Source organism: Thunnus thynnus, chromosome 1, assembly GCF_963924715.1.
Source record: "Thunnus thynnus chromosome 1, fThuThy2.1, whole genome shotgun sequence".
NCBI classification, from domain to species: Eukaryota; Metazoa; Chordata; class Actinopteri; order Scombriformes; family Scombridae; genus Thunnus; species Thunnus thynnus.
The window spans coordinates 3,217,632-3,232,743 of NC_089517.1; the positions used below are offsets into that span (position 1 = coordinate 3,217,632).

Consider the following 15,112-nt stretch of genomic DNA (forward strand, 5'->3'; position numbering starts at 1 on the left):
TCTGTATATTCTCACATTGAATGAACTGACACAACAGATTTCTCTTTATTAGGAACAAGACTGAAAATATTGTTCAGAAGACTTTCATATGAAATCTGCAGTCAGTCTCTGTGCTTGTGTTCAATATTTTGCAAAATTTGTGTGTTATTAAAAAAATGAAGACAATGCATTTCTTCATTATTGCTTTGACAGTTTTGGATCACAGTTGGCAGAAATGCCTCAAATCTCTAAAATCTCTAAAAACTCTACACATGTCTTTCAAAAATAAGCAACTGAAAAAAGCTTTTTGTAAAAACAAAACAAGACTTTAAAGTTGCTTTTGACTTCCTGTTATGTGTTCCAGCCTCAGGGTCAGAGTGAAGAGTTATACTATATTACATATAGCTAAAACATTTTAAAGATTTATATGATACTGTTGGTTATTTATCAGAGGGAGAGGGGTGGCTGAGGTGTGACTTTGTTTCTTTTTTTTATCTTTACCCTCCCCGGAGCTACAAATACTCTCATCAGCCACTTTATTAGGAACACCTGTGAAATCTAATGCAAACTAATACAACAGCTCTGCTATAAATTCTACATTTATGAAGCTTTTACATTTTCAGTTGTTGTTGACATTGTCAGAAAGATGATAATTCTACTTTATGTTTATTATTGAGGTCGTAGTGGTTGGTTGTGTACTGGAGTGCATTATATTGAATGGTGTTCCTAATATTTTGTCCACTCATTAATGTACATGAGCTGTAATGTTAAATATATTTGCTGATGTAAATGTATGTTACAATTTATTTCAGACATGTGTACCAATAGGCCTAAATATTTCTATATGAATAAATAATGATTATTGTTATTATTTTTACACTGTTAACTGTCAAAAACAGCTATTGCCACCTTTCATATACACTCATTGGCAACTTTTATTTGGTCCATCTATACAATTTAATTCAGTCCAACGCAACAAATCTGCCATAAATTCTACATTTAGGAAGATAATACTGTTCAGTTGTAGGTGAGACTGTCAGAAGTGATAATTCAACTAGATCTCTATGTTTATTACTGAGGTCATAGTGGTGATGTTGAACTGGACAGCATTATATTGAAATGTGTTTCTAATATTCTTCTTCCTCTCTGTGGAGTAAAATATTAGAAGCTTCTCTAAATATATAGCAGTCCACTACAACCTCAATAATAAATATATAGTTTAATTAACAATCTCTGACAGTGTCAATCACAACTGAACATTATCTTTGTAAAGGTTGAATTTATTGCAGAGCTGTTGTATTTGTATTGCATTGAATTTTATTATTTTTATTAAAATAAAGCTATATTGTAAACAATGTATAAGAAACTCACCCTATAGCCTGTAGACTGAGTGAATTACCATTTTATTTAACTTCAGTCAAAGAGTTCAGTTTGTGTGCCTTGTGAAACAATAAACTAATATTGATTCATCCGCTAATGAACTAATATTCCAGCTGTGCTGTGTTTGCTGATGTAAATGTGTTACAGTCTATTTCCTAGATGGAACACTGTACTACTTGAAAGGTCCTGGTAAGGTCATCAAAACCAAAGTGGTCAGAGGCACAGAGGAGGCTGATGCCATTTTTAGGGATTTTCATGACAGCTCCACAGGTGTGGAGGTATAATGTATATTATACTTTACTGGTATGTATATGTATATTTTCATTAAATTACAGTAATTAAACCTGTTCTACATGGTTGACTTCAGTGTTAAATGCCAGCAGATAGTTAACTTCTTCATGTATATGTATTTTAAACAAGTGTAAGAATGTGCAGTGTGCCAGTCAGCTGGTCATATTATTAAAGGTGGAGTATACCCCCATAAAGGTAGCTGTTGTTGACACGTTCTCACAATTAATGTCTGTTGTTTTACCAGAGAACATATTTACCTTACAGATATAAATACATAAAATCTTTACATACTTCTCAGCAGAGCCTGTGGAAAGGAAGAAAGCTTAATTTTCTTTAAACATGTTCAGACACATTATATCCAGAATGACATGTATATTTTTATGTTGTACTGCCTTTTTCAGGTTACACATCCATTTGAGCTACTTGACATGGACCTGATAGGTAAACTGAATCAGTCCATCTATGTCTTGGTGGACGACTTGACAAAATGGCCACAAGCTTATAATCTCTGTACCAAAACAGCAGCTGAGGTGACTGAATGCATAATTACATTTTTCCATCAGTTGGAGGCTCTGAAAAGGATACTGACAGATCAAGGAACAGAGTTTGTGAATGTGGTCATTTTGAAAATACTTGAAAAAAATGTTGCTGAAATATTTAGTTGTGTTTTGATCTGTAAATGTGGAGGATATTTTTGGTCAAAATGAAAATTAAAAGTCCAAATAGAAAATTAAAAGAGATCAAATTAAAAAGATTATGATTTTATTACACTATTAGGAATAATCAAGCCATAATTAAACTTATAAAGAAAAAGGAAATTAAAAAATCAAATTTAAAATGTAAAATGATCATTTGAAAATGTGACGTGATGATGAAAATAGTGAAATTTAAAATGCAAAAGCTTACGATAGCCACGATATGTTTCTCCGGACTGAACCTGGTCCAGAGCAGGTTGGCAGTGTAGCCCAGGATACTGTGGTTATCTACACTCGATAACAGTGAATCATCTTTGTGACATTGGTAACTCTAGCTAACCCAAAGATAGATAGGTAGCTCACTAGGCTTGCTTCATGGTACAGGCCCCTTGTGTGACTCATTACACTGTTGGTTAAAAAAAACATAAAACCAGACAAACCTGCTTGTTCTAAAAATGTCCAATGCTCAAACGCTTTTGAAATGCTTTTCAACAACCTGTGATAAATATTTTATATCAATGTATCCAGCTGTATATTCAACTCAAGGGCTTCGGATATGCTGGAGTTGACCAGGGGTGGATTTAGTGATTTGGGGGCCCTGGGCAAACTCAGTCATGGATCTAATTGAGAATGTGGTAGAAGAAGTAGTCTACTCAAAACTTTAATAAACTTTAATATTAATGCCACACTAAACATAGTCTGTTAAAAGTAAAGTAATGTCTTGCATTCAACAATGTACTTACGCAAAAGTGCAGAAGTATTATTAGCACAATGAACTTACATTTACTTAACGTCTGTTCAAGGTGAAGCTCATGTTAACTTCTATATATACCGATGGATAGTTTAATCTATATAAAAGCGTCATACTTTATTTGCTGATCATATATTTGTGTATAAAATCTTAATCTGTAAAGTAACCAGTAACAAACAAAGTGAGTAATTTCAGGGTATAATGAGTAAGAATAATAACATGATTTTATATGTTTCATATCTAAACATCATGATAAATCTATAGCAGTCTGGGCCTGGCAGTGGTCTACCTTTCATAATGGTAAATTCTGCCCCTGCAAACCACATACAAAGGTATGTCAGGATAAATACAGTAAGGGAAAGAATATGTGCTCATAGAGTATTCAATAGAGATGCTGCTTGTAAAACTCAGAATGTTAACACATCTCCATCCCTTTGTGCATTTGTGGGACAGTCGTGTGTTGTTTTCCATTAAGACCCAGTGAAATTAAAAATACATTTTCCCAGTTTTAATCCTGTGTCCCTGTGTTAATGTTAATTTATTTCTTACATTCCATGCCAAATATGTGTCATTAAATCAGTATTAGCGTATTTTTACATCAAAATCCAAGTCTTTTCTCTTCCTGTAAAGTAGTTTCAAATGTTTGCTCGTCCTGCACTCAAAGACGTTTACAAAAATTCACCCAATCAAATGTGAAGAGGGGCTAATCACACCGGACATATAAAACCACGCTTCACTGTTTGTGGGTCTAATAGCTAACAGAACAATATGGAGAGAGATAGGAAGAGATGTATCTAAGTTGGATATCAGTGGGCAAAAACTTTGTTTTCATTTCCAAAACAATGTGGCTGAGGTCTAATTCATTCATCTCTCCCTCGTCCTCCTGATCTAACAACAAGTGAGGAAGTGTGTGTGGAGCCGATCAATGCAATTCAATTCAATTCAATACAATTCAATTCAATTCAATTCAATTCAATTCAATTCAATTCAATGGGCTTTATTTGATGAAAGTTTCAAGAGCAATGTTGCCAACACATCAAAGTACAATTTGTCCAAATATTTTGACATTTCAAAATAACAGTAATATGAACATTAACACAACATTAAGTTTGATATGTATACATTTTATATATACAGTACATGCTATGCATGTATTTGTGTGTGTGTGTGTGTGTGTGTGTGTGTGTGAGGGTGCATGTAACATATGCCTCTTGCATGTTACATTAAATACATCAGTTGAAAATCTTGTAATATAGAATATAATTTTGTCAGAAATTTTACCTTTATTTAATAGTTGTAAGGTGTACATATTTGTATTATTTTCATATTTCTTTGCTGTATATTTCATTTAAATTTCATATTTAATACTTGGCTACACAGTATCCAAGGTAATGATGCAGCTATAAAGCATCACCGTGGGAACAAGTCAGACCGGGCTTGTATCCTCCAGGTGAGTGTGTGACTGTTAATGGAAACCTGTAAATATTAATTTATAGCTGATCTGAGAGAGAATTAATTACTAATTATAACTATATTGACATTCAGAGTGATTATCTATGTGAACCGATTCATCTGTATCAATAGTGTCAATACTCCTCCGATAGCAGAACTCTGATTTGCTTTTTGGCTCCATGAAGTCTATCTTTGTGAGGATGTGACTTTTAGACCCATGTACGTATGTGTGTGTGTGTGTGCATTTGTTTGTTTGTGTGTGTGTTTATCTAAGTGTCTAAGCCTAACCGCTTTTTTAGCAATCCAATCAAATGCAAAGGATTTGATTGGATTGCTTGTACACCACCCAAATATTAAATTTCACTGGGACTGTAAGATCAAACTTAGTGGTTAAATTTACTGTTGAAGAGCTGGGGAGGCGCCATCGTCAACATGGATAACTGCGAGGGATCGGGCGAATGAATTCTCCAGTGACTTTTATGCGGACGAAGGAGTGTTGTTTTGTAAAGTGTGTCAGCACTCAGTGGTCTACCTGAGGAGGCAGACCATGCTGGAGCATCTGAAGTCCCTAAGGCATAAAAACAGAAAAGCAAGTTGTTAACTAGCTTTCTAACATTTGAAATTCTTCTCAAAATGTTACCAATTTACCAATTCAAATAGCAATGTTTATGAGCTGCCCTAGCTAACAGCTAGCTAATATTCTCATCAAGATGATACTTATAATCCTCTACCAATAGAGCAAAGCTAGCTAGCTGAAATCAGGCTAGCATTTGGGTACTGGCAGTTTTGGAAACCTCTATAAATCATTGCCTTATGGGGTAGTGTGTGGATAAAGTTTTGTGGCCTTTTTGGAAAGATATTAGAATGCCTTCATATAAAAATTACTAGAGAAGGTAATGGACAAGTTTCTTTGTCTCTGTATCCCTGTGTGTGTGTGTGTGTGTGTGTGTGTGTGTGTCCAGAACAGACAAGGAGTCTGACTAGCCAATAGCTATTATCAGATTCCATTTCCACCCAGTAAAAGCCTAGAATTGGCCAACCACAGTCAGGTTTGTCAATTTCATGCCCTCCCCCTGTTGCCACAGCAGCCAATGACTCAGCAGTTACAGGACGAAAATAGAATCTGCTAATAGCAACAATGACTCAGCAGTCATTCAGAAATGGAATCTGCTGTATTGGTGCTTTTACTTAAGTAAAGGATCTGAATACTTCTTCCATCAATGCTCCATTTCCAGTCCAGTGTCCATTTCCACTGGTAACAACTCTAGTTATGATGGTGACAGTGGGAAAGGGAGAATGAATCAGAATAGACTTTTCAGATAGCAAAACTCAGATTTGCGCTTCGGCTCTGTGATGTCTGTCTCTGTGAGGATTTGACTTTTAGACCTGTGTGTGTGTGTGTGTGTGTGTGTGTGTGTGTGTGTGTGTGTGTGTGTGTGTGTGTGTGTGTGTGTGTGTGTCAGGATGACAACAGTGTGGATTTTACACATTCAATACTTACATGTCAACCTCATTGAATTGTTCCATGTAGGCCATGGCTGTGTTTGAAATCACGTACTGACATACTGCCTGCTACATACTCAATCAGTATATAGCCTACTGCATACTGCCTACTTAATGATCAATTAAGTCTGCCTACTTAATGATCAATTAAGTATGCCATTACAAGCAGACTGTTCACACTGAAGTATACTCAGGCAAGACAGTCCAAGTATCCCAGAATGCATTTCACACCAACTGGCAGTGATGGCAGAGATTTTAAACCAGGCTAAAAGCTTTTGTAATTTTCACTTTAGAACTCTTAATATGTCACTTTATTAAGTTTTATTTTTTTATTTAAGTTTTTTTTTTAGATGAGAAAGTAACCATATAGATTCCCAATATGTGGTCAGTTTATCCAAATAATGCTGCATACTCAGAAATTCTTGCTAATCTAGTATACATAGAGGCATTTTTTGAGTACACAAAATCCACATACTGTGCAGTTAGAATGCACTACACACTCAATTTGACATATTTAGTATGGATAGTATGTCAGTATGCAGTTCCAAACATAGTCTATGTGTTTTTACTGACATTTGTGGGAAACATTGTTAAACTGTGTAGATTAGATAATTGAAAAAATAAAAAATTGCAAAATAAATGTTTTTCAAGTAAATATATGTTATGTATGGTATGTAAAATGTATTTTCAATGTACAGTGAATATCTGTCTTTTTCCTTTACTTTCAGTACAATCTAGGAATCAAACTTTGGGTTCTTGCCTCTCTAAAACCCCATCTACAGCTGAGAGGAAGGAGTTTCTTCTGGACTTTATTGAGGCAGATATTCCCCTGGAGAAATCTCCCAAACTGGCTCCTTTTTTGCAAAAATACTGCAAGCAAAGAGGATCTAGTCCAGCTCCATCTCATCTCCGATATGACTACCTGCCAGGGCTGTTCCCTCAGTATGTGGAGGACATCCAGCGTGCAGTGAAGGGAAAAGCTGTCTGTGTTATACTGGATGAGACAACAGATGTCTGTGGTCGCTGTGTCCTTGCCATTCTTCTGCAGTCTGTGGACAGACTTCCTCTAGCTGCAGATCGTGTTCTCCTTGAGAGAGTTAACTTCTCCACTGTGTCTCAGGCAGTCATCCCTTGCCTTTACACTTACAACATCAATTTCAGCGATGTCTGGACTTTTGTCACAGATTCAACAAGCTACATGGAGAAAGCCTTCAACACAGTTCTTCAAAGCCTCTTTCCCAACGCCAAACATCACATGCCTGGCACATCTGCTCAACTTGGTGCTCGAGGTCTTTCCTGACACCTTTGAGGACCTTAATCGAGTGTGTAGCCTTGTGAAGAGGGTGTTTTGTAAGGCCCCCCAGCGTCGCCTGGAGCTGCGGGCCTACATGCAGGCTCTAGGCTTGGCTCCTGTCATGCCAGTGTTTGCTGTCCTGACTAGATGGGGCTCCTGGATTGATGCTGTGCGATTCCTGAAGGAGAACCTTGACATTTTATATGACTTTATATCCACCTTACCACTGTCTTCCAAGGTTGATCGGGACCTAATAGCACTCCCAGCGGAAAAAAAATACACGTGTTAAAAGCCCAGGCCATCTTCATTGTTGAACACACCACTGAGATCTTGGCCACCCTCACCAAACTGCAAGACACATTCAGACTGTCCTCTGCCATCATCCATGGAGAGTTGGATGACCTGTATATGTTGTTTGAGTACAGAAGCACTGCAGGTGCTGAAGACTGGCGTCCTGAGACTAGAGAGCAGCTAGGGTGCTGGATGAAGGGGAGAAGGTTGCCTGCTCTCAGCTTTTCCAGCGGACCATGGCTGAATGTTCTGCAAAGCTGCAGGCTGTGATGGAAAGGCATCCCTGCATGGAGCTTTTCAAATCCCTTCCAGTGTTTGAGCCAGCAAAGGCGACTGGGCTTAGAAAGAACATGGATGATTATGTTCAGGCCATACCTGCCCTAATCCAACTGTCAGCTGAGGAATGGCACCACTACATTCACATGAACAAGAGTGACACTGTGGAGATCAGTCCTGTGCAGTGTTGGGCCTCCAGGGAGGACACTCTAGCCTTGATAGCAGCTTTGTTCCTCCACCTCCACCTCCCTACTACCTCAGTGGATGTAGAGAGACTTTTCCCCTACTACACGATGCTGCTGACACAGAACAGAAGGAGCCTGACTGAAAACAACATTATGATGATGCTGATTGCATGCAGACCCCAAGACTAATCTCCACCACGAGTCAAAACCTGTTAACTCAGTCATATCACTCACTGAGTCATTTGTTCCGTTACTGTACTGTTGATTTGTTCACTTACTTGACAAAATTAATTTTGTTGGACAATTTGGATATGTGGATATTATGAGTATCCAAAGAGTTTTAAATTTTACGCAGATGCATTATTTTAGAGTATCAAAGAAAGTTTTCTGTGCCGTTTTTAAAGGTTCTCAAAAGATATTTGGTGAAGTTGAGGTCAAGCACCTTACCAGTTATTTATTCATGTATTTGTTTGAGTATGTGTTGAAGTGTTAATGGGAGTTGATTAATTAATTATATTATATAAATTCATTTTTGCTCTCTCTGCTCCACATTGAACATTTAGTGGCCATGTTTCCTGCATTTTATGCTGGTCGACTTTTCCAACAAATGTTCATGTTTTGTTTTGAACTGTTTGTGATGAAATAAAATCTGAAATTCAAAGGTTCTACCAAAATCTACTAAATATTTCTTTCAGCTTGCTTGAGGTAAATTTAGGTTGTTTAATGCATTGTGTATGCTTATTTTTGCTCAAAAACAGTCTTTCTTATCTTAAATGAATATTGTCTATCACATGACAAGCAAAAAACATTCTGCTAAATTCTGTAGATTTTCATTCCGGATCACCGCTGAAATCTGTAAAAAAAAAAAAAAAGTTTGGGTTTAGATATGAGTCACTAACAACAGTCTTTCTGGAGGCAATTCTGAACTGATGCCTGAAGCAGGGCAACCAGATCCATGTAGGTAAAGTATGAACATAAATCTGAAGGTAGAAAACATGAATAATGGAAGGCATCTCTACAGTGGCTTATATTAATTAGTCAATTAAATTTTGTCTTAGTAATTTAAAAAGTCATTCATGTCTAAACAGCGCTTTATTTTAAAATTTTGAATAAATCCAGGTGGAATTTTCTTCGATTTGTGTTGTAGTCTTCCGCAAAATAAACTTATTAAAAAAAAAAAAGGCTGAAGACTTCTGTTTGCTGATGTTTTTTATTAAATCAAATTTGAGGCTTTTGATTAATATCTTAGACTGCACTATAATTTTTATTCTCCTGTTTCTCCGGTCTTATTCTATTTAAACTTATTTTTGTTTTCTATTTAACACTTTCATTTCTATTTAATGTTTTTATATTGCCTTATGTTGCTTTTACATTTAGTCTTGATACCTTTGTCGGGGCTGAGAGGAGCATGTTTGATTATTAGCAATAATTAATAATCATCAAAGGTAGTTATTAATTATTAAATCAATAAATTTGTGAATACAAATTAATAACGAGGCACCACCCGGAAACCAGGACCAATGGAGAAGGTTTGAATCCGAGCTCTGACTCTCTCAACCAGCCTCTTATCACAACAAGTAAACACAATAATCACAACAGACAAATGTACAATAGAATTTATTAACCTCAGGAAGAATAAATGCAATCAACAAATCCTTTAGTGATCAAATTACTGTACAACTAGCGCTACCGGAGCAAAACATACATAAAACAACAGCTGTACACGGTTAAACACACATGCAGGTGAATGCATGTGTGTGTGTTTTTGTGTATGTGAGTGAGTGTGTGTGTGGGTGACAAGATGGCGGACGTAATCTGGGATGAGGACGTCACGTGAGAGACAAGATGGTGTACGTGACTATAGGAGGAAGTCATGTCATGGGAGAATCAAATGGCGGATGTGACCACAGTGTTTTGGTTAGAGTCAGTGGCTAAGATGGTGGCGCCTACTCAGCACAGGTCTCTAGTTGCACGATGGCACCAGCCGGAGGTCGGCAACTCTGCAATCACCCAATTTGCCGTGTGTGCTATCAGCAGAGCGCCACTGTGTCCCACGTTATCTGCCCACCAGATGTGCAAAGAGGCGTGAGTGTTTATGTGCATGTAAACAGGGTTAGGAACAAGAGAGAGAAAAGAGAAAGAAACGCCAGCTCATGGTGGAGTCCCACGACCGTGGGGAGAGAGCAGTAGTTGCTTTGTCACACAGAAAAGCACGCGTATGGATGGTAGTCTGTAACACATGTTGTCTGGACTTTGGACCAACAAACCAACCTGCTGTCTTGCTTGCAGTGGCACAATATAACAGCAGGGACAACACAAATTAGCTAAGCGTTGTGAACACAACTAAACAAGCAGCAAACATCAATGCTCCTTGGAGCTTAGCAGAAGGAAGGACTCGCTGTTCTGTCAGTTCACAACAACTGTAGCAATAAAGCTTAACAAGCTATAAAGCTAACAAAACACACAATGCAACACTGTCTCTGCCTAGACGTAAGCCTCTTACTTAGGTCGCTTCAGAAGGTGATCAGATATGTGTCCATCAGTGGGGTCCAGCTCGGGTCCTCCGATGCGTGGGTCCTGGCAGTGCCATTCCTCGTTTCCTTGAGGGTTAACAGCAGCTGGTTTCTCGGTGGGCAGCGAGAAAACACAGGAGAGTCGACTCAGTCGGAAGGCAGTGGGGCACAGAAGTTATCCGTGTCTTCTTGAAGAAATCCTTTTCTTCAAGAAGGCAAATAGGAGAGCGCTGCGTTGCAACAGCGGTCTCCTCTTCAGATCCAGTAATTATGCTCGGCTGAACACAGGGAAAAGTCACAGCTCGTTCTGCGAGGGGAGGATCTTCAAACTTGGCAAGGGGAAAATACACGTGTACGGAAAGCTGGTTACCTCCTTCAGTAAACTGGCTCATGGGAAAAGCAGAACTTCCTGCGGCACAGTTACAATGGAAAGACCAGCCTGGTCGCCAGAATAAAATGTTGGCATTGTATATTTCTGCAAACCACAGATACATTAAATATATACGTTTCAACACATATAATACGTAGGATATTAACATTTCAACAATACGTATTCTATCAACATTTTAACATTTCCAGAATACATGTCATATCAACATTTCTAAAGTGACTTATTCACATGAGATCTATATGACCCGACTTTCTTATGAGGAGGAGGAGGGGTCGGTGGATGATTAGGAAGTTTGTTGGCAGAAAGTTGGAAATCAGCAGAGAGCACGTTTCAAGACCACCTCAAAACCGATGCCTGCTGCCCGTTTCAACTGACAAAACTAGGTGTTTTTAGTGAGATGCCAGGGCATTTGCAGCCATTTTTATTTATTTAGTTTTTTTATTTTAAACCAAAGCATGATCTTTCCCTAACCCTAACCAAGTGGTTTTTGTGTCTAATCTAACCAGACCTTTACCACTGTGTTGTCACATCATAAAACATCATTGTTCAACAGATAATGGCCAACATTGAAACGAAGACATTCAATGTATCTGTGGTTTTGCAGAAACGTACAATGGAAATGTTTTGTTCTGGTGATTGGGTTGGGAAAGACAATGGGTGTATCTGTGTGTAGCAGTGGTGTACTCTCTCTCTTGCTTTGTGTTAAGGACAATACGCACACTGTCACTTTTTGGCTCTGATCTAAATTTATTCTGGCCTGGTAACAAACACAGTGGCATTCTCCACAGCCAACTCTCACAGCAGAAGTTGCAGAAAATATACATTGACACAAAACAAAATTAATTACTCGCTGCTGCTGCCAGCTGTACCACAAGCATTAGCTACGAGCTAATATTGAGCTAGCAAGATCGCTGATAACTGGCTCAATAAGTTGTTACAAATTACACCCACCCAACATCATCACCAAAAACTTGTTGTAGTTACTGGGGATGTCCAGAGGGCCCAGTATTAGTATTTGTATTTGTATTTGTTGAGGCAGCAAAATTAATTAATTTTAGAAAATTAAAGTGTTACAATAAGTGTTCATGAATAAACTACCTTATGAAGGAGGTCCCCACACCGAGTATTGAACTGGAGTCTCCCAGATCATAGACGACTGCGCTGACTACTGATCTAAAACTTTACTCATCGCCTCATTGCAGACAGACCTCTACCTATTTATACACCCATAACACAGAGACAGCACAGCGTGTAACGTGTAGGGAAGAACTTCAAAGGCGATTATTGCTTTGCACTTTTCATTTATTTTCTATTTTTTACAACCGAACTTTGGGGAAAGGAGACGTGGAACAATGAGTTATGGAGAGTCCCTTGGGAGCACTTTGCGTGTGTCAGTAGTTCAGCTTTATCTCTGGGGAACACCCCCATCTCTGGGAGTGATGTCCAAATAAGGAAATGTGCGTCATGTAGCAGGTGGATGTGACTCCCTTCGTTGAGACCTGCTGATAGATGTAACAGGGAGCAGAGGAGAGAGACTGAGATAGCGATCTAATCAACCTGTGCGCTGGTATTTGACATGTCTTTTTTTTCTCCCTGAAAACAAATGATTTTTAAAATATTTGTATGAAACAAATATTTGTAAAAACATCCACTCTTTGTGCTTTGCCAAATAACGTATTTGTATTTGGGCACACCGCTAGTAGTTACTGGAGGTTTATGTCAACATATAAGGCAAATAAAACAAAATGTAACCCTGAATTTATTTTACCTTGATACTTTAAATTCCTTAATTTTATGGAGAAACTGAGATGATTGTGATTCTCATGGTCTCTACATGGTTTTCCTAAATTTTCTTAATTCTGCAACACAGCAGGGAAAACAACTTTGTCCACTAAGACGGCTTTAAGTTTTATCAGGTGATTTACTGTAAATGGACGTTCTGTTTCCAAGAAACCAGATGATCATTATGTGCAAACCAAAAGTGAAAGTAGCTTCACAACAGAATAAAAGGGCTGTGATGCAGGACCACCTTGGCACATGCAGGGAGATGCTGCACTCCATCTGCAGGACAGATAGACGCCTTAACAACTGAAGACTGCATGACTGAAACCAACTCCTGGATAGAAGAATGTATTTTTAACATGGGAGAATCTCTTCTACAAAGGTGGGTTATACTTTTATTTTGTCAGTGTTTTTTCTGTTATGTGCCTGAAAAACAAGTTGAACAATGCACAGCTATTTGTACAATAGATTATTAATCATCATTAATGTGATATGGAGGGCTCCTCCTGTTCAACCTTGGCATGTTGTGACAACCTCAGCCTAGCATTTGCTGAATCATGCACAGAGAAAATGTTTTTCTGAAACTGTTTTCAGTATTTTTATTGACAAACCTGATTTTACTTTGGTTCACTATTATCGATCCCAATTCTTTCTCAGATGATCAGATATTGATTTTTTTTCTCTATTTTCTTTTTTAGACAGAACAGTCTAGATCCAAATAAAACACACTTAAAGAAGGCTTTTTAGGTTTAGGGTTAGCTTCAAGCTTCAAAAACAATGACAAACAACAGCAATGACAACATCATATTACAATGAAAAAGATAGTAAATGTAGAAAACAACTAAGCAATATGGATTGATTGTGGGAAAAGGGAAGGGGGGGGGGTGAGTGAATGAAAGTGAGAAAAGAAGAGAGAGAGAGAGGAGGGGAGAAAGGGAGGGGGAGAAAGAAAAAGTGAGAGCGTGAATAATTATTATAATAATAATGATAATAATAACAATACAACAATATAATGTAATAATGATAATAGTCTTGTTTGATAGTATACTGTGGCGGCGGTAGTGGCAGAGGCAGCCACAATAATAATACAAAATGGGTTAAATAATTAGATATTTATATTAATTTATATCAATTTATATCTATTTGAGTTTATATCAATTAAATTAAATTAATATGGATATGGGGGGTGGAGCCAAACACACAGAGCCCAAGGAGGGGAGGACACCATCACCCTCCCACACGACAGCCGCCCCCACACAGCAACACAGCCACAGCCCAGGGACCAGACCAGCTGAGACCAGCTAAGGGGTATTCCTCCTGTAGTATTTGTTTGTTTGTTTGCTTGTCTGTTTTGGAGACGGTCCAAACCTAGTCCAGCTGGACCACTCTCAGAGCCTTTGGGAGAGAGTTTGTCCAGTGGAAGGTGACCATAGATTTTTTTTTACTATAAGAGGGGTAGGGGTGGAGGTACCACAGCCAGCTACCTCCGGAGGGCAAGGAGTCGGGAGAGGCCCCAGCTCACCCCTATTATAATGGCAACTTATAGGACACTGCATTACATCTTGTGGCTGTTCTTTACAGGGCACTTAATTCCAGATTGTCACATATAGAGAGACACTCTATAGGGCACTTAATCCTGATTTACCCTTTGGTATGTTTCCTCCTGCGTGGGCACCTTAGGGGGCATTTTATATGGTTTGCTTTACAGTAGGATCATCTTAGAGGGCACTTTTGTGATACTTTTTTGTCCTCAGGGGCACTGGGGTGGGTTGGTGGTGGGGGTCGGGGTGGGGGGAGTGGGTGGTTGACCCCCTGCCCCCTTCCCGAGTCCACCAGTGGTATAAATGGTCCATATATGTCCATGTGTGCAGTGGTTCTGGGTCGGGTTTGTGCTAGGATTTTCTGGTTTTGGTCCATAGTCAAGCAGGCAGCATTGTATTTTAAACTTTGTGGGATATTTATAATACTTTGGTAATAAAATCAACAATGGAGGTAAATTGCTCCTTGTACATCTTCAGAAGATAAATTTAAATAAAATTACAAAATAGTTCATTAGTGGATGGGTTCATTTAACACACCTGAACATGCATATTCTTATTCTTGTTTGTTAAGGACGTCAGTGATGAAGATTCATTTGTTGATCTACACAGTGCAGAAGTAGAGGACACTCCACCAACACCACAGTCTGGCTGCAAGGGTGAGTGTCAATAGAATGATGCAAGTGGTAAAGGTCAGCTTTAAACAATCTATCATTCAGCAGAAAATGCACTGTATGCTGTGCAGTCTCAAAGTAGTTTTATTATCAACATTATTATTATTGCTGTGTTCT

The 15,112-nt window shown here is 38.3% G+C and overlaps 1 protein-coding gene across 2 annotated transcripts in view; it reads left to right on the forward strand.

The window, feature by feature from the left end:
- Positions 1 to 12,744: 12,744 nt before the first annotated feature.
- The window catches only part of LOC137185978 (interferon-induced very large GTPase 1-like), a 65,315-nt gene continuing 62,947 nt past the window's right edge, over positions 12,745 to 15,112 (forward strand). For both annotated transcript variants that reach the window (XM_067594674.1, XM_067594758.1), the window contains exon 1: positions 12,745 to 13,165. The gene's annotated coding sequence lies outside the window, so the exon portion shown is untranslated. The remainder of the gene's footprint in view (positions 13,166 to 15,112) is intronic.